Source organism: Chlorocebus sabaeus, chromosome 12 (genome assembly GCF_047675955.1).
Source record: "Chlorocebus sabaeus isolate Y175 chromosome 12, mChlSab1.0.hap1, whole genome shotgun sequence".
Lineage (NCBI taxonomy): Eukaryota > Metazoa > Chordata > Mammalia > Primates > Cercopithecidae > Chlorocebus > Chlorocebus sabaeus.
This window is the reverse complement of record NC_132915.1, coordinates 17,489,452-17,510,365: the sequence shown is the minus strand read 5'-3', so window position 1 is coordinate 17,510,365 and position 20,914 is coordinate 17,489,452.

Sequence of the window (20,914 nt, the reverse complement as noted above, 5' to 3'; positions counted from 1 at the left end):
TCCCTAAAGGAAGAAATTGTCCAAACGAAAGGGGCTATAGGCTCTATGCAAATCTGAAACCCAACAGGGTAGTCATTCAATCTTAAAGTTCCAAAAATAATCTCCATTGACTCCATGTCTTGCATTCAGGGCACAACAGTTCAGGGGTGGGCTCCCAATGCCTTGAGCAAGTTGCATCCCTGTAACTTTGCAGGGTGCAGACCCTGTGGCTGCTCTCATAAGTTGGAGTTGAGTGTCTGCAGTTTTTCCAAGCACAGGATTCAAGCTGCTGGTGGACCTACCATTCTGGAGTCTAGAGGACAGTGGCTCCCTTCCCATAGCTCCACTAGGCAGTACCACAGTGGGGACTCTGTTGGACCTCCAAACCCACATTTTCTCCCTGCACTGCCCTAGTAGATGTTGCCTGTGAGGGCTCAGCCCCTGCAGCAGACTTCTGCCTGGGCACCTAGACTTCCCTGTACATCCTCTGAAACCTAGGCTAAGACTGCCTAGCCTCCTTCACTCTTGCACTCTGCACGCATGCGGACTTAACACCACATGGAAGCCTCCAAGGCTTACAAGCTTGTGCCCTTGAAAGCAGCAGCTAGAGCTATACCTGAGGCCCTTTGAGCCATGGCAAGAACTACAGCAGTAGGGATGTGGGCAGCAGCCTCCCTAGGTGGACCAGGGCCTTAGTGCTCTGGGCAAGGCCCACAAAACCATTTTTCCTCTTAGGTCTCTGGGCCTGTTATGGGCAGAGACACCTCAGAGATTTCTGGAATGCCTTCAAAGCCTTTTGCTTATTGCTGTGGCTACCAGCATTTGGATCCATTTTAGTTATGGTAATAACTCTAGCAAGTGCTTGTTCTGCAGTCTTCTTGAATTCTTCTCCTTATAATGCTTTTTCTTTCTCTGCCACATGGCGAGGCTGCAAATTTTCCTAACTTTCACATTCTGCTTTCCTTTTCAATATAAATTCCAACATTAAGTCATTTCTTTGCTCCCCCATCTGAGCATAGCTTTTGAGAAGCAGCCAGGCGACTTCTTGAAAGCTTTGTTGTTCTGAACTTTCTTCCACCAGATATTCCAAGAAATTATTCTTAAGTTCAAACTTCCCAGATCTCTAGTGTATGAACACAATACAGCCAAGTGCTTTGCTAAGGCATAACAAGGGTGACCTTTGCACCAGTTCCCAACAAGTTTCTTATTTCCATCTGAGACCTCGTTAGCCTAGATGTCACCGCTAATATCACTATTAGCATTTAGGTCACAATCATTTAACCAGTCTCTAAGAAATACCAAGCTTCCCATCACCTTCTTTTCTTCTTATGAGCCTTCTAAACTCTTCAAACCTCTGCTTGTTACCCAGTTACAAAGCTGCTTCCATATTTTCAGGTATCTTTACAGCAATGCTCCACTCTTCAGTACCAATTTTCTGTGTTAGGCCACTTTTTTTTTTTTTTTTTTTTCTTATTAAGAAATACCTGAGGCTGGGTAATTTATAAAGAAAAGAGGTTTCATTGGCTCAAGATTCTGCAGGGTGTACAGGAAGGATGGTGCCATTATCTGCTTGCCTTCTGGGAGAACTCAGGGAGCTTTTACTCATGGTAGAAGGTAATACAGGAGCAAGCACATCACATCGCAAGAGTGGGAGCAAGACAGAGTGTGAGGGACGGGTGCCATATACTTTTAAACAAACTGATCTCTTGAGAACTCACTCACTATCATGAGGGCAGCACTAAACCAGGAAGGATCCACATCTGTGACTCAAACACCTTGCACAAAGCCCCACCTCCAATACTGGGGATTATATCTCAATATGATATTTGGACGGGACATTCAAAATATGGCTAATGTTTTTGTTTTTATTTTGTAGAGATAGGGTCTCACTATATTGGCCAGATTGGTCTCAAATATCTGGCCTCCAACAATCTTTCTACATCAGCCTTCCAAAGCACTGGAATTACAGATGTGAGCCATCACACCTCGCCTTTTATTCTTAATATATTTTTAAATTTTGTGTGCAAACAGTATGAAATAAACAGGCCAACAAAGGATCAGAGAATTCAGTTATGAAAAGGAATTCAGTATTGATATATGCCACCACACGGATAAAATTGGAAACACTACATTAAGTGAAGGAAGGCAGACACAAAAGGTGACACATTGTATTAATATATTTCCATTTATATGAGCTATCAGGAGGAGGCAAGTCCATGGAGACAGGAAGTCTCTATGACATAAAAACAGAAAGTTGTTGACAGGGGTGTTGGTGCAGGGGAAATAGGGAGTGATGCTAAATGGTATGAGGTTTCCTTGTGGGGTGATATAAGTATTCTGGAACTAGATAATGGCAATCGTTGCTCAACATTACACATGTATTAAGTTCCACTTAATTGTACACTATAAATGATGAAAATGGTGAATTTTATGTTACGTGTATTTTACTACAATAAAAGAAGAAAAGGATTACAGAAAATAAGGTAATCTGGTCAAGAATAAACACGGCTCTACTATTCAGTTTTCTCTCAGGTCTCCAAGTGACCTCAACAAAGAGTAGTTGGAACCTGTACATGTTGTTGTTGTTTTTTTAATTTAACACAGTCCTGAAAAAATGAAAGGGAAATCAATAATAAAATCCAATGATTTCTCCTTAGCACATCTATGACACGTTTTGTTAACTTCCTACTCAGCCATATGGACAGACATCCACATTTCAATTTTGCATTTCCTCTACTTCAGCACACAGTTCATTTACAAATGTATACACCAGAATTCCTTCATTCAGTGGACTTTCCAGTGCTACCTCTAATCAGTCTCATGGAAAGAAAACAAAAGGAGGGAAAAGCCTTCAATTGGCCTGGTAGACAAGGGACAAAAATGATTGCAGGAGAAGAACAGCACTGCCTGAGTGTCAAAATAGAAAAGTTGATTTTCCTTTTTCTTTTCTTTTTACCTTTCTTATCAGTCTTCCTTCTGCCTACTTTTCCCTTCATTCTTTTGAATTTAAAAAACACTAATTGGCTGCATTATTTTTATTTATTTATTTGGAAAACAGCTATACTCAGTTTTCTGCTGTTCTGCAAGTGTTATTGTTGTGAACCATGCCAGAGGGGCTTTGGTGGTTGATGCAGGAATCTCTTGGGAACTTAACTTTTCCAATTTTGGGGGTGAAAGATTTTGTTTGAATTGGCTTTTGCTAGTGCTTTAAGCTTGGTTCTTGCCTCTTTAACAAAGGACAGAAAAACACCACATTTTCTTTGAGGTTATAACAAATAAAGGATTGTGTTTCCTCTTTGAGGCTTTTAGGTGTTTTTGCTAGGTCCTTTAATAGCTAGATAGGTATTCCAGGAAGATGACATAAATAATTCGATAGAAATAATCTGATATTTTAGAATTTGCTTTAGCCATCCTGGTCCCACTCTACTTCTTATAGAAAATGACTTTAGGAGGGCATTACTGTGTCTCTACAGAAAAATCTAAAACAAATTAGCTGGGCATGGTGGCTTGAGTCTGTAGTCCCAGCTACTATAGGGGCTAGGGTGGAGGATTGCTTGAGCTCAGGAGTTTGAGGCTGCTGTGAGCTATGATTGTGCTACTGCATTCCAGTCTGGGCAGTGGAACAATACCTTGTCTCAAATAAAAAATGTTTTAAAAAGGAGAGTGTTATCTTTATATATATAAAAAATATATATATAAACTTAAATATTTAAGTAAGCATTGTATATATAAGTATGAATATATATTTTAAATTTTATGTGCATAGGAATTTGCTAATTATAAAGAATTATGATATAAAATGAGCAATATTTTAAATGAAATGGCCAAAATTCTGAAACCACTTTGGCAAATATGATGACAATGAGAGAAATCAAACATGGCTGACTCCATTTTGTCTCCAGCCTTAGACTGGCTGTCTTCACTCATTCCTGGGAGTAGGCCAAGCTAACCATGGGGGGAATTTAATTTATAGTTTAACTTTGAAGCAAGAATGAAAATAGTCCCTAAACTGATCCCCTCCTTGTTTGGGGACTGAAACTGCCTTTGTAAGATTAGCAAAAGTCCACAAAGTTAGTATCATGGGAGGGACCTAAACTCTGCAAAGATATAAGCATAGTTTCTATAATCCTTTACTGCTCAGGAGTCAGTCACGTGGCCAGAGGTCACACGATTTGTTACTCCCTCAATTGCTCCAAAGATAACATCAGTATTATAGAACCTACGATTGGCCTTCTGATATGTTTTTCAGACATTTACAACCAAGTGACCCCACCTGGACTCATGACTTATGACTCAACTGGTCCTGTGGTCCCCCACCCAGAGGCAGAGTCAGTGCACAAGGACAGTTTTCCACACACCTATAATTGCATTCCCAACCAATCAGAAGCACTTATTCCCTATTCTCCTGCCCACTAAATGATCCTTATAAAACCCAAACCTTCAAGTATTCAGGGAGAATGATTTGGGTAATAACTCCAGCCCTTGGGCTCAGTGGCCTTGCATTAATTTAATTCTTTCCCTCTTGCTATACTACTGCAATAGGGAAAGTCTCAGTGAACAGGTATTTTCTGTGTAGTGGCAGGAAGAACCTGTCAGATGATTACAAGCCCTCCAACCTAGAGATGACTACTTTTAAAATTCTTGGATTATGTCTAAATCATATCTATATATCTCCCTGCCTACATATCTGTGTGTAAACATGCACATATACACACACCCATATGCTTCACGTTTTAATGTATATAAGTATATGATATAAATACATAGGTATATTTTTATATATGCACATATAAAAATGTTAATCATATTTTCATGTATAAAATTATATATGATTTCATGTTTGTATATAAATATCATAAAAATTATGTATACATGTATATAAATATACGATTATCTACATACATACACAGACATATGCTAATTTGTAAAAGAAACCAATATGAACACATTTCTATAACAATAAAAATAGTTGTGTTTCATTGTTTTAATAATGGTTTATAGTTTTCCACTGTATGTGATTCTATAATTTTTTATGATTCTATAATTTTTTATGAACAATTCTCCTTTATTGATGTCAACTTATTTTTAATTTTTTTGCCATTATTAACAAGACTATGAACAATATGGTAGGTGAGATTATTGGAAAAATACTTAAAAAATAAAACCTTTACATATTCTAGGTTAAATGTAATCTACTTACTTTTATGGGTATGGTTGGTTTAGAAGAATGTAATTAAAATTACCCAAACAGAAAGGGTTACACTGATGTGAAAGTTGTGGCTAGCGTAGATTGCAGGTCTTGACATCCAAGAATGGGAGTTGGCAAACTTTTTCTAATGGGGTCAATTAGTAAGTGCTTTAGGCTTTGTAGGAAAAGAGGCAAAATTGAAGACACGATGTAGTACTTACATAACCATTTAAAATGTCACTACTCAAAACACAGGAAAATGACTCACAGTTCATAGGCTATAAAAAAGTAGCTGTATGGATTTGGCCTATGGGCCATAGTTTGCTGACATCTGACCTAAAGACTTGCACTAATGGCGAGACAATGTGGAAGGCAGGAGATAAGACTTTATCCATACTGAATGGGAACTTAGAACTGAGAATCTATACCTAGCCTTATCTTTAATTCAAAGGAGGACCAGGAAAATATCTACCGTCAAAGGAAGACTAAGACAAATTCTGTTGGCTTCTTCTCTGAGTAGAAAACAAGATAGGAAGTCTTGAGAACTTAGAACCCCATATCTGCTTTCAGAGTGTTTGGGCTGCGAATTTGTAGCTCTAGAAACAAAAGCAAATAAATTAACCTAAAGTGCTCCCAGCTAGGTAGTCCTTTAAACACAAAAGTCAATCCTCTCTGGAGAGGTACACTCTCAACCCTGATCTTATGGCCACCAAGCTTAGCTAAACGTGAGCTCAAAATCTAAATTCACACAATAACAAAAACATCAGCTGCAATGAAAGTGAATCAGCAAAAACACACAATAACGTAATTTGATTCCCGGAACCACCAGAAGTTGGAATGATCAGGTACAGGATAGAAAATAAATAAATAAATATATAATATATTATAATATACTACTATATAGTACATATAAATATATGTACTATATATTATATAATATGTCATATATAAATATGATATGTACTATATATGATATATAAAATATATAAATATATAGCAATGTATTTACATAAAAATATTTTTAAATTTTATATATAGTACAGATATATACATAATATATAAATTATATATTTATATATTTTATTAATATATAAGATATATAACTATATGATATATAATATATATTTATATACAAATTTATATATAAATATATATTACATAGATATATATTATATGTAAAATTTGAATTTGTAATATAAGTTTGAATTTGTAATATAAATATAAAATTGTATATAATTGAATTTATAATTTGAATTATAATATATTATTATATATAACACATTATATATTATATATGATATGTAGTTATATACATAGTTATATATACACACAATTTGAATATGAACAAGGAACTAGGTACAATTTAAAGATGCTAGGTAGAATTTAAACAAATATAAAAATACATGTAATCAAAAAAGCTAAAAACCCAATGGTATAAACCATGGAAGTAAAGAGAGAAATGATGCTGCTTTCAGAGAAATAGCATATCATATTTTCTGCTTGATTATATTAGTAGATAGATCTTGAAAAGAAGTTATTTTTAATCACTTTCTGTCCCTTCAGCATGTAAAAAATATTTTTGTAGGGCTTCCCTTCAAATGAAAGTAAGAAGTAGTAAAAGACAAAATAGTCAACAGGGCAAAGAAATGCCAACATGTTCATTGTACAGAGTGAATTAAGTCTTGGGCCAGCAATAATGTGGAGGAGCTGACTCTTACAGACTTACAGGAACTTGGGACTTTCAAAGAGGCTTGTCACAAGTAAAAAGATTTGTTAAAGTTAATGAGCAAGTGTTCAAATTAAGAGGTTAGAAAAGCAAAACAGGGAAGGTGTAGTGGCTCATGCCTGTAATCCCAGAATTTAGGGAGGCTGAGGTGGGCAGATTGCTTTAGCCCAGGAGTTCCAGACCAGCCTAGGCAACAATGGCAAGATCTTGTCTCTCAACAGCAACAACAAACAAACAAACAAACAAACAAACAAGCCAGGTGTGGTAATACAGCACTCCAGCCTGGGAAACAAACCCAGACTCTGTCTCAAAGAAAAAAAAAAGAAAGAAAGAAAGAAAGAAAAGGAAGGAAAAGAAAAGCAAAACAATAAACCCAGAGAACATAGAAAGAAGCAGATAATAAAGATAAGAGCAGAACTTAACAAAACAGAAAAATAGTGTATAAAATTGAGGTGATTTCTAGACTCAAATGATAGTGCTTTAAAAAGATTTAAACACAAACAAGCATTTTATTTATTTGTGATTTCATTTTTCTTAAAATGTTTTGTTAAGTTCTGCTTTACTTAGTAAAGTACATTTGAGTGTCTAATCCAAGATAGATGTAATAGCTACTTTTCTGTTATAGCAACATTTCGTTGAGAAAATGTGGGAGTCATTGTAGATTTTTGATTTAAAAAATGAAGACATTAAAAATTGTGTTGGCAGATGATTTTCCTGGTTCAACTGTGGGGATGAGTTGGAAAGTGGCTAGAAGGGAAATTAGCTTAGCCAAAGTTAAACTCATATGTTGGTGAGCATTCATTAAATATTTATGATCTATGTTTTCTTCTGATCATCATTTATCCCAATGTATGCCCCTTTTTGATGTCTGATTAATCATTATCAAAGATATAATTAACAATAATTATTACTATAAGTGTTAAGTTTTGCCTGGGTCCTGAAGAGAAACTGCCCCAAATTAGCAGCTGTGATCTTCACTTGATTTCCTTACAAAGAACAGTGGGAATTTCTGGTTTCAAAGTGAATTAAAATGTGAAACTAACTAGATTATCATAGATGACCCTGCAGAACCCATTGGTGAAAGTTTGGAAAACACAAGGGCTTCTTAAAGTGGATTCTTGTAGCGTTTTTGGAGAGACAAATGAACCAAAAGGATGACAAAATACTTCTTGTTCTGTTATTTGTCTTCTACATGGAAACATCACTGAAGTTTCTGGTCTCCATTTTCCCATGTGGGAAGTTTACTAACAATATCCAATTCCTTTCTATCTCCATGTAACTTCTGAAACTAAGCAAAAATGCTCATTTATTAATCTCAGTAAAAATTGAAATGAATATGTAACAGAATAGTTGGGGGAGCCCCTTGGAAAGTGATTGTTCCTTTGTGGCAAGTTGTGGAATGAGCTTGTAACTGGGAAAATATCTGTTTTGAGTTCTGGATTTGGCCAAGTATTAACCACATGACTCTGGGTAAATTGTTTAATCTCACTTATCCTCATTTAATGCCCACATCACAGGATGTTGTGATCATTAGCTTAGTTATTTGTGTAATATACAGTGTTATAGAAATTCTTGTTGCTATTGTTCTTCTTGCATAAATTCATATCCTTAAGCAACTCACTTAAATAAGTAGTAATTTATCTCCTTAAATTATATCCTATCTTCTGTTATGGGCTAAATTGTCCCCTGACCCTCAAATTTATGTGTTGAAGTCCTAATCCCCAAGACATCAGAATGTGGCTGTATTTGGAGATAGAGCCTTTATTTTTTACTGTCATTTTTTATGTTACTGAATTTGAAATAGGGCCTTTAAAAAGGTGACTACAGTAAAATGAGGTCACATGGTAGAACTAACCCATGTGATTGGTGTTCTTATACAAAGAAAAGATTAGGATGCAGACACACACAAAAGAAAAACCATGTGAAACCAGAGGGAGAAGATGGTGATCTATAAGCCAACAAGAGAGGTCTCAGAAGAAATCAACCCTGTTGACACCTTACCTCAGACTTCCAGCCTCCGGAACTGTGAGCAAATAAATATCTGTTGTGTGCCACCCACTCTGTGGTAGTTAGTTATGACAGTCCTAGCAAACGAATATATCTTCTTATGGCATTCTTGTCTTAAGTTGAAAATTCAATATTTGGCATCACAGCTAGAGAAAAAAATTAATGTCTCCATTTTGTGTTGTAGTCTTTCTTCCTTATTCTCATTGCTAGAGATTTCCATATTTGGATCTATTTTCTGTATCTTGTAAACAGTGCTATGCTTATTCCTATTCTTGCTTCTAATATACAATAAATATGCAGATACTGCATAAAGTTTGAAGAAATGCCACATACAGGATGTACATTTTAGGTATGTATATATATTTATATATTTATGTTTTATAACATTTCTCTATTTTCTCCCTTTGCTGGGATCTAGAAGCCTCCACTTCTGTGACTAGTACATTGAATTCTAGTCAATGAGTTTAATTCATTAAAACTTAATATGGGGAAAGATAAGAGAAAATGATGAGCAGCAGAAGAAGTCATCAGGGAAGGGCAATACTATAAAATGTTAGGATCTTACTAATAGGATTAATTTAGTCTAGAGGGAAAGACATTTGGTGGCACCAATGAGCCTAGTCTTTACTGATTGTTAGAGGCATCTCTAGTTCTGTTTCTTCTTGGTCTCCATCCATATGATTACCAGGGTCTGGGAGTAGTATTTGAACAACTACAGTCACTGAATGGAAAAGAAATATGTCTTTAGAAAATCAACAGTAATTTTTTGAGCTGATTAAAAAGTATTGTTGACTGGCTCTTGGGAAACCTGTCATATTCATAAGTAGGAAATTGTTGGGTATGAAAAGTAGATGAGGGGATGAGAGCAAAAGCTTTGGAAATAGATATATCTGGATTTAATTCCCACCTCTGCCACTTATTAACTGGATAACCCTGGGCAAGTTTCATACCTTCTTGAAATTCATTTACTGCAGTCTGTAAAATGGACATAATAACATATCACAGCATCCTTTCAGGAAATTAAAATTAGTTTTTGAAAGAAAAAATACTCCATGAAATGTATAGAAAATTATGAGTTCCTCATGGGTGCATGACCTTTTATATTCTACCATCCCTTCTCTCCATCAGAAAGAGAGTAATAATTATTTTCCTCTCTTTTTTCCTCACAGAAAATATCTCATGTTATGAAGTGGAAGCTTTAAATAGAAGATAACGGAATGGCCTATTATCCCAAGATGAGAAGGGAAAAAAAAGGAATTCCAAATTAGAATATAAATTTTCAATAGGTACTTATTTGTGTATGCTACTCTGCTGTTTACAATAGCAATTAAATTTAAAAGACAGTTCCTCACTTTCAAGACTTTATTGTATTCATTTACCAATTATATACCTGACTCATACTAAATTTTCAGAATTGAGGATTTTGCCTTTTTGGTGTATTCATTCAAATCCTTATCAGCAAAAGGAGCAATGACTTCAGAAAACATAAAACAACTGCACTTAAACAAACTATATATATATGTGTGTGTGTGTGTATATAATATTATATATTTTACATGCATTTATATCCTCGTTTCATACAACATTGTGATAGCTTATAGGAATATGCGTGATCCAATATATTGCAGAAATATTTAATATAAACAGGGCCGGGGGGAATGCAGATAAACCAGGAAGAAGCAACTTGGGCACTGAAATTGGAAGAAAGAATAGTCACTCAGTTTGTACCACTATTTTGACTTTAAGATTCTCCCTGGATAAAACAGCATAGTAAACACGATTGGCTCTCAAAGCCACATTATTTACAGGTGCCAGACTGCGCATTAACAGTCTGACACCAAAGGACAGCACACAAAAACTATCCAAAGATAAAGATCTTAAAACCTTTTCAGTTTGGAACTAGATCAGGTATAAGCCCTACACACTTCAACACAAAACATATTGCTCATCCTATATCGAATTATGTCTCAGACTATGTTATTGGAAATAGTTAGGGGTATCTGACCCTGCCATCTAAAACTGACCTGTAACATGTAAAGCATAGGAAGTACTATTGTCCACTTTTCAACATCCGAACAGGAAAACAAAGTTGTTTCACAATGATAATGGAGAATAAAGTAAATACAAAATGCTATAAAAGCCAGATAAAGTGCTGAAAGAAAGTGTGGAGAAAACCAAACCTAACAAAATTCTGGTGAAGAATGGGGGTCCATGACTGCATAAATCCAATGGAAAAACCTTAGCCAAAGTATAGGCACAAAAAGAAGGGCCCTGTCAAACCTATCACAGTGTAATTACTTTAAATGTCCCCATCTTTTATGAGTAGAGATGAATCCTTCACTGTGCAATGTTCCCAGTTTATCACCCACAGGATCATGAGCACAATTAATAGTTGATGTTTTATACTACTAAGTTTTGGGGGTAGTTAATAATACTAAAATATGTTTGTCTTCTATCTTTATATAGTTAAAGTGAATGAGTTGTGTTTATACCATGTGACCCTTACCCCTAGGCATATTTGTTTAAATCAGGGATGGCCACTGAGCCAGATTTGATAATGGACTTCCTTTCCAAAGAATTTGGAACTGGAACATTGTCACACACATAAAAACTGCAGAGTTATCTGTACATCATTTTACACCTTCTGGATTGCAAAACCATTGTAGTTTTGCAAAAATTATTCTTCAAAAGAGAATAAAGAGGTATGCAGGGAGAAGCAAAGACAAGAAAGTGAGAGAAGAAAGAGATAAGTAGAGTGGGGAGGGTGGGTAGAAAGAGAGACAGACAGAGAGAGAGAGAGAGAGAGAGAAAATAGTAGTGCAGGCAAGTGAAAGACCAGAAAGAGGCAGCGATTGCAATTGTAAGAGACATTGAGAAAGATTAAACCCTTCTTGGTTTCCTCCTGCCTCCCTGGGAACCATCTGTGCCTCAGGCTCCACTGTCTCAATACCTTCCTTGGTTAAAGGAGATTCCCATATCCTTTCAATAAATTCCTTTCTCTTTTAAGCTAGTAAAAGTATATTTTTCTTAGCTTTAACCAAAGAATTGTGATTTGTACAGGTATATATTCTGATTCTCCCAAAATGTATCTAAAAGTTAGAAAAAATAGATATAGACTCTTAGTCTGGGTAAAGTGATAGTATTTCCTAAAGCATTATTTTTGCATATATTTCAGAATAAGAAAGAAAAAGGTAATAAAAATTATGCAGAGTAATGTGTATTAGTAAGCTGAAATGAGAAAGGATGAAAAAAAATAAGCTAATAGAAAAGCAAGACATTAAAAAAGATACAATTGCACCATGTCAAGGGAAAATAATAAATATAGAGTAATATGGATGACAAAAAAAAAAAAGAAGTGGAAGCATTTGGGTAGATTTAAAACAGGGAATATCTAGTTTCCAACTCTTACATCAGAGTATTTGCATGACTCTGAAAGTTTCAGACCTGTTTCTAAAGTCTGCAAATTTTTAAGGAATCAATGGTAATTTACATTATTTTTAGTTAAAGGACCTGGGACGACAGAGGCTGAATTTCCTTCTCTGAATGTGTAGGTGTCTGATATAGTTTGGCTGTGTCGCCACCCAAATCTCATCTTAAACTGTAGCTCCCATAATTCCCACGTGTTGTGGGAGGGACCTGGTGGGAGATAACTGAATCACGGGGATAATTTCCCCTATACTGTTCTCATGGTAGTGAATAAGTCTCACAAAGTCTGATGGTTTTATAAGGGGAAACCCCTTTTGCTTGGCTCTCATTCTCTCTCTTGCCTGCTGCCATGTAAGAAGTGCCTTTTGCCTCCCTTGAAATGTGGAACTGTAAGCCCATTAAATCTCTTTTTCTTTATAAATCATCCAGTCTCTAGTATGTCTTTATCAGCAGTGTGAAAACGGACTAATACAGTATCCTTCCTTGTTCTGCCTTCCAACTGAGTCAGCACTGGAGCAAAGAAATACCAATTTTCATTTAGTTCAGAATATAATCTTTGGCAATATAGAAACAATTTGGCTAAGTAATTTGACTCTGCCAAATCATAGTAAATGCACATAGTGAAAAAAATGTCTTTCAACTTAACAAATTACTCTTTAAAAAATATTAATGTAGGCATGTCAGTGGAAAGTTGAAAACAAGCAAAAAAACATTCAGGTAAAGGGTTGAAATAAAAAGTTCACTCCATTACATTCAGTTCCTCCTATAAAACTCTCTTTTTAATTTGAGTGGACAGTAAACTGAGAATACCTGACTTTGGGCTAAGAAAATCAAAGCCTTCTCTGTCACACTGTATTCTCTTGGGCCACTTAATAAAGACGCAAGTTGGGTTACTGGAAAAATAGTGGGAAAAATCAATCCCTCAGATATAAAGGGCTGCTCTTGCAAGCATGTGAATTGCTGTAGTTACTTTGCTCTTCTGGCCTCTAGAGTCTCTGTCTTAACCTTGGCCTCACATGGAGACTGACTTTTTGAACCGCTTTCCCATGACCCATTATATGCCTGTCAAAAGAGAAAAACTCAGCTCTTTTCCTGTGCTTTCAACCAGCCAGCTTATTCAAAAATCTACTCAGGTTGTAATAACTTAACCTTGCCTGGCAAGGGACTTATGGGAAGTTTCTTATGATTTGAAAGACTGGTGCCATATATATGCCCGCAAAGAAAGAAAAAAGGAAAGAAGAAACAGGTGTGGTTATAAAATACCTCAGGAGTCAAGTGATCTGTCCCCAGGTATGTGAAAGCAGCTTCTGAAAAAGTTGACCTGTCAGAGCTTGCCATCTGGGTGTGTTTTATTCTGGAAGTAACAATAAATATTGACAAACGCTCCTGGTCTTCCCAGTTTCCCAAAGTTCCCTGGATTCATGCTTTAATATCTACTAGGAAACATAGCACAGTATTTCAAGTCACTACTCTCTGCTTGTATTATTGATAGTCACTTCTCATGGCCTCTCCCCTTCAAAGGAGAGTAGATCCTGAGAAGCGTTCTTTGTTCGTCTTTGTGGAGTAACTGCTGGTGACGCAAACTGGAGAGCCTGAGAGAGGTTTTAACTGTGGTGTAATAAAACGAAAATGAGATCCAGAAAGATTTTGAAAGGTGGCTGGAGGAGTGTGTAGCAGGAGTTGGGAGCAGAGAGATGTGTAGGGAGACGGAGAGGATCTTTGTGGAGGGGAGAAAGAGAAATAAAGAATTTACTAAGTTATGTCTTGTGATGTAGGATGTGAGCCTCACCCTTCCCCTTTCCCTGGCAATCTCTTCACTGAAGACTGCATCATTCATTAGCGCTACTGAAATAGGATTTGCCATCTTATTTGGATACTGAGATGGACCCATGAATGCAAAGTTACGTTTGGTTTATCTTTGAATAATGGCACTAATAAGGAACACACACATTGGCCATACTAGCTGTGCACATGCTATAACCATAGTCCCCTATTTAAAGATCAAATTAAGTCTTCTTTTTTAAGGTCAATCTCAAATTGCAACTCAAATGTACATTCGTCGATGTACTCAGCCCATAATGAACTGTCCCTTCTTTGTCCTCAAGCTGTGTCTACAAAATCTCATTTTTGAACTTAGAGACTGTCCCATATAACAAATTGTGATTCCATAAGCGTATCTTATATCTTCAACACAATTACAAGCTTCTGTGTAGCTAGAAGCTTCCATTTTCATGATTTTTCTTGGTACTTACTATGACAATAAGGACATTTATTCATCAAATATTATTTATTGAGTATAACTGAAGTATCTCAATTCTAATATTGAGATACTTGGATATCTCAAGTATAGGTTTGGATGGATTAATGCCTAAATCAGGGAGTATGTAATAGCATCATCTGCCACCCAGATTTTTTAAAAATGCAAACACGAAGAGCAGGCCAAAAAGAGGAGCAGAGCTTTTTGTAAAATATCCTTCTCATAGTTGAATCATTCTATGAAATTCAGGACGCTCTGGAAAGGTTTTGATGGCTGAGCAAGAATATTAAGCAAATGAAATTCTCTCAAGCCTATTCAACCTGTCACCAGACAACTTTTGTACCTCCCGGGGATTTTATTTAAAACATAGACTTACAAAGTCTTTATAGATAACAGACTTATGATTCTTTAAATATTCAAATATTCATTTATACATAGATTTTCTCTATTATTGTGTTCTAAAATATTTAAAGAAAATACACGATACTTGGCAATTGATATTATCTTTCTGATGTCCAAATTTTTAATAGCAAAAACCTTCTCTCTACACAATGCCTTCCAATTCCCATAGGTTCAGTTCTCAAGTGAATTTTGCTCTGAGTCGTGGGACATATAAGATGTGAATGAATTGTTTGTATATTTTTTAAGAATTCTTCGCAATGGCATGGCTATGAAAATGCATAGAATATTTGAATAACTAAAATCACTTCCTGAGAATTATTATTTCTTTCTGGTTGAGATACTGTCTACTCTGATTTACAAACATTTCCCTTTAAAGCGGTTTCAATTTTGTTTCGGATGGGGTCCTAGGATTTATTCCAATATCCACGCTGCACAAGGTTTTTTTTTTTTTTTTTAATTCATCACCTTACAGTTTCTGTATCATACAGAACGTACAATGGCAACCTTGTTATCACAACTCTGAACAACACGGGACTATGTTTTTAGAGCTGTTGAAGTTTTCTCTGAAGACCTCAGACAGATGTCAATCTTCTTTGCTACTTCTCTGGGCTCTTTTATGGACTGAACAGCCCCTTATGGACTTCACACAGGACCTCTGTATCAGTTCATGGATATTCTTCCATCTTGAGTCTAGACTTCTGGCCTCCAGATGATGTTAGAGTTATAGCTCCAGCTCCTATCTGCATATGGCCTGGATTTAGGACCAGACCCTGTGAGCCTCCACCTGCTTTCATATCTCTGGATTTTATTTTTCTTATAATTTCTGAAAAGTGGAGATATGTCTTTCTTCTTTTCAGTTTCAGCTACATGTTTTTAAATTTTTCAAAATTCACTTCACATTTCCATATATTAAGAGTAGGAGCGTGACATTAAATTGAGCTTACTCTGCCATTCTACAGGCATATTGGAGACCCAATTTACTAGTTATTCATTGGGTTCCATTACCTGGGTATTTCAGACACCTGAACTTCACCATGTTCCAAATTTCCCTCCTTATTGTTAATACTTTTGCTCGTAATCTGAATGACATGAAATGGAATTAAAGCCAGTGAGTGGTTTTATTAATCAGAGGTAGAGCTTGCGATGCCTGACAGCTACAGGTCAGTAAGTGCTTCTTCCTCTCAGGGTCCTGGATATAAAGTTAAACTTTGCTTCCTTCTGAGAGGTATATATGTGGCAGTGAACTACGAGGATAGTTTAGGAAACACCACAGTAGTTGATTCTGCCTGGAATACACTTTACCAAGGTATTTTTTGGCAGCTGCTTTTGCCTCATTCAGGTCTCAGTTCAAATGCTACATCCACATAGAATTCTGTATGGAATACCCAGTGAAAATTGTTTTCTGCCTTATCTCATCTTTCCCTTTATTCATTTGCTTTTAAATTGCAGTTCTCATTTATAAGATGCTAGTGCTTAGAACAGTGCCTGAAACATAGTGTGATTTCAACAAATATTTATGAATTGCATGGATCTAATATTTTTTTTCCCAAGAACAAATCTGACCTTTATGTAAACTACTAAGTATATGCAGCACTTTCTACTTGCTTGCAAAGTCACTGTGCAACCAGTAATGTAATTAAATTAATTACTTAGCAAAGTGCTTGGAGAAACCCAGGACATGAGAGTCAGGATGTAAAATAAAATACTTTCCATTCTGCATATACCAAAGCCTTTTACAAATAAATTATTAAACTATCATAGGTCAGTGACCACAGTGGCAGAGAGCAAAGCTACTGCCTGGTCTAATGTAGCTCACCCAAAGCAAAGGTTTTATAAAGAAGTGAAATATTACACAAGGCGCTGAAGTCTCCTTGCTCCCCTATTCAAAAATTGCCACAAAATCTGATGTTTACACACCAGTCTCTGACCAATGTCTTGGCTGGAATATTAATGAGATAATAGCTTCCCGGCTGAGAAGTCTCTCCAATAGTAATTCTCAATAATGTATTTCTGGCTGTCCAAATCTGGGTATAGAAAAATAATCAGTATACACATGAAGGATACAAAGCAAAAATTTCCTGATGTACCTGCACGTCACAAGTAGTGACAATTCTGATCTTTTGTAAATAAGTGCTGATGGGTTTGGAAGTCCTAGTCATATTCAGTAGTTAGGCAGTTTTGTTGTTTGTTTTTTGAGATGGAGCCTCACTCTGTCACCCAGGCAGGAGTGCAGTGGCACAATCTTGGCTCACTGCAACCACCCCCTCCCAGGTTCCAGTGATTCTCCTGCCCCAGCCTTGTGAGCAGCTAGGACTACAGGTGCACACCACCACACCTGGCAAATTGTTGTATTTTAAGTAGAGATGGGGTTTCACCGTGTTGGTCAGGCTGGTCTCGAACTCCACACCTCAAGTGATCCACCTACCGTGGCCTCTCAAAATGCTGGGATTACAGACAAGAGCTACCATGTCTGGCCTAGTAATTAGACAGTTTTGTGATTGTTTTATAACTATGTATGTCTCATTAGACTTACCTCAAGGTAAGTAACTGTCTTTTTCATCCTTCACCCTATAGGTAAGCCAGTATATGGTACACAGTAAGTACTTAGTAATGGCAACTGCTGTTCCGACTCATTCACGCTGTCTTTCACTTCTCCCAGCTTGAGGCAGAGCTTGCATGGAACTTACAAACCCAGGACAACAAAGATTAGGAAAAAGTGAAGTGACAAGTGATGCCGGAAGGAAGGAAAGGCGACACAGGCTGGTGCACTAAGTTTCTCAAGGGCTGTAGGGAGGCCCTCTTGGATGGAACTAAATCAAAATCGAGCAGCATCTCAACAATTTTTGGTATAGTTGTACTTAGGTATGCCCTTTTCCTATTTGTTTTGTCTCACCTGTTTTTGTTACTCTCTTCCTCCTTCACTGACTTTTTTTTGGTATTCATTGAATAAGTGTTCCATATGTATTGTTTTTGGCATTATAACCATATCTGTTACAATGATATGGAAAATGTTCATTACCTAAAGGCTAGTGTTTTTTTTCTTTTATTCGGGATATTTTCTATTTCTGTATCTTTAGTTATTATTTCATTTTTGTTATTGTTTTTTGGTTTGTTTTGCAAGCCAGGACTTTTAAAAGTTTTAGATTGGACAATGAAAATGCTATGCTATTGGTTGTTGGCTTTGATTATATTCCTTTAGAAGATATACTATCCAACATCTTTTAAAGGAATGTAATTAAAGTTCAATGATTCAAGGCTTGCTTTTAAACTTTTTAGAGTGGATCATGGAATGCTCTTTAGTATGTGGCCAAATCATTTCTGTTGTGGGTTCTATTTGATACTCTGTATATTCCAAGGTTTTTCTAGTCTGGTTGGGTATACACCAGCTATCCCTATATCTGTATGATGTGTAGGGATTGTTCTGGTTACTCAAAATGATTCTGTTTCTACCTTCGGTAGTTTCGTCTCACACATGTGCAGGTAAATCTTCAGTTAAACACTCAAGACATCCTTACTACACATCTTCAGAGCCCTTTGTCAGTTCAGGATCCTCCTTTCCAGTAGTTGAGCCCACAAATTCCAGATCCTTTGGCTTCCCTGAGATAAGATCGCTATCTATTCAAGTCTCCAGTTCTCTCAGGCTTTGTTTGTATTTCCTCTTCCTACACAGCAGTTTGGAAACTGATGCCAGTGCAGTCATAGAACTCTCTTGGTTTATTTCTCTTGCTTCTGGGATGAGATTATCATGCAGCCTGTTGGTCAGCATCTGAAAATCGTTTCATAGATTTTCATAGATTAAAAACCTGGCAGGTTTTCTAAGAGACATTTTTTTGGCTTTTTTTGGGTTTGATTTAATGTTCTTTTTCTGCCTACTTTAGCTAGAAAATTAGAACACAGATTTTAAGTTTATCATGTTTTTCTACGTGTATTTAAGACTCTACGTCATTTTAACGTAGGTCATACTTCAATTTACAAGTTGTGATAGGTTCTGTCGTTACTATCATTTGGTTTAAAACTTGTTATTTCTGTTGTTATTTTATTTTTGACTCAGGTGGTTTTTCTGTTATTTTTATAGATGTTTATCACTTAATTTCCAAGAATATGAGGATTTCCTAGTACATTTGAATTGTTAATTTTTGTCCTAAATTTACTCTGGTCAAATTATATACTGTGAATGATTTCAATCAAAATATGTTTACACAGTTTCTGAAATGACACAATTTAAAGTTGGTAATGGTTTATGTGCACTTGCAAAAAATGTGTGTCCTATATGGATTGTCTGCACAGTTTTACATATGTAATTAGATCCATTTTAAATTTAAAAATTTTTTTTCATATATTAACTGATATTTTACCTGTTCTATCCGCTATTGAGAGAAATGTAATAAATTCTATTAAGATTGTTGATTTGCTTAGTTTTTGTTTCAGTTTTGTAAATATTTGCTTTATATATGTTAACTCTAATTTACCGAGTGCCTAAAGATTTAGAATTTTAATATTCTTGGTATGCTATGGTTTAAACGTTTGTCTTCTCCAAAACTCACATTGAAATTTAATTGCTATTGTGAAGGCATTGGGAGGTGGGACCTCTAAGAAGTGGTGTTTAGATCGTTAGGGCTCCACCCTCATAAGTGGATTAATGTCATTATCGTGGACCTGGGTTCACCCCTTTTTGTTCTCCCTCTCTTTCTTTCACCTATTCTTGGTGTTCTGCCTTCTGCCATGGGACAGGGCAACAAAAAGGCTGTCACCAAATGCTGACCCCTTGATCTTGGGCTTCTTACCCTCCAGAATCATGAGTCAATACATTTCTGTTTAGTTTCAGGTATTCTGTTACAGCAGCACAAAATGGACTAAGGCATGGTATATTTTCACCTTTATCACTATGACATGTGTCTGTAATTATATTTTTGAAAGTTAACTTTGATATTAGCATTGAATGTTGTTTTTGTATTTCCTTTTTTTCCTGCAATTTTTTTTTTTTTCGGCATAGCGTATTATTTTTAATCCTTTTACTTACAATCATTGTGGATCTTTAGAATAAAAGTGAGTCACTTCTAAGCAACAAATGCAACTTCTTGTTTATTTGTAATTCAAGTATTACTGTCTTAGTGTTGTATATGTTGTATTTATTTCTTTTATTGCTTTGTTATTATTGAAATGCTTGGATCAATATCTAACATATTTATTTCCTATCCTCCAATGTTTTGAGGTTCTTTTACTTTCTTGTCTTGCTCACATTTTAATTAATAAATTGTTTTTAAATTTTATTTTCTTTCTTTCACATTTTTAATTTTAATCTTTAATTTTTTATACTTTCCTTTACATGACTTTTATAGGGATTATAACAGGAAAATGGAGCTATTATAGCTTATTTTTCTTTTGCCATTTCTATATAAATCTATAACTATCTAACACTTTAACTTTCTTTGTCCCCCTGCTGAGCTTTTATATTGTTTGATGCATTTTAGCCTAAACATATTTCAAAACATATGAAGCATTTTTCTTTTGGTTTATATAGTCAAAATCCATTGACACTTATTCACATATTTGCCCATTATTCCTGTATTTCATGATTAAAAATATCTGGGATTTTTTTTTTTTTTTAATTTCACAGTAACTCCTTGCATAGTTCTTTCAATAAAGAATTGCTCATAATAAATTCTCCTAATAGTTTGGTCTGAAATTATCTTAATTCCATTTAAAAAACTTTTCATTTCTACAAAATTCCAGTTTGACACTTTAAAAATTATATTAATATAAAACGTGTTTTCATATGGCCTCCATGGTCTCTACAGAACACAAATGTTATTTTTTTTCTGTTAATTTGAAGGCACTGCATCTTCCTCTCTCATCATGACTCCCTCTTAGATGTTTTTAAATTTTTCCCTTTGGTTTTCGGGATTATTTCAATTGCCTTGATATGATT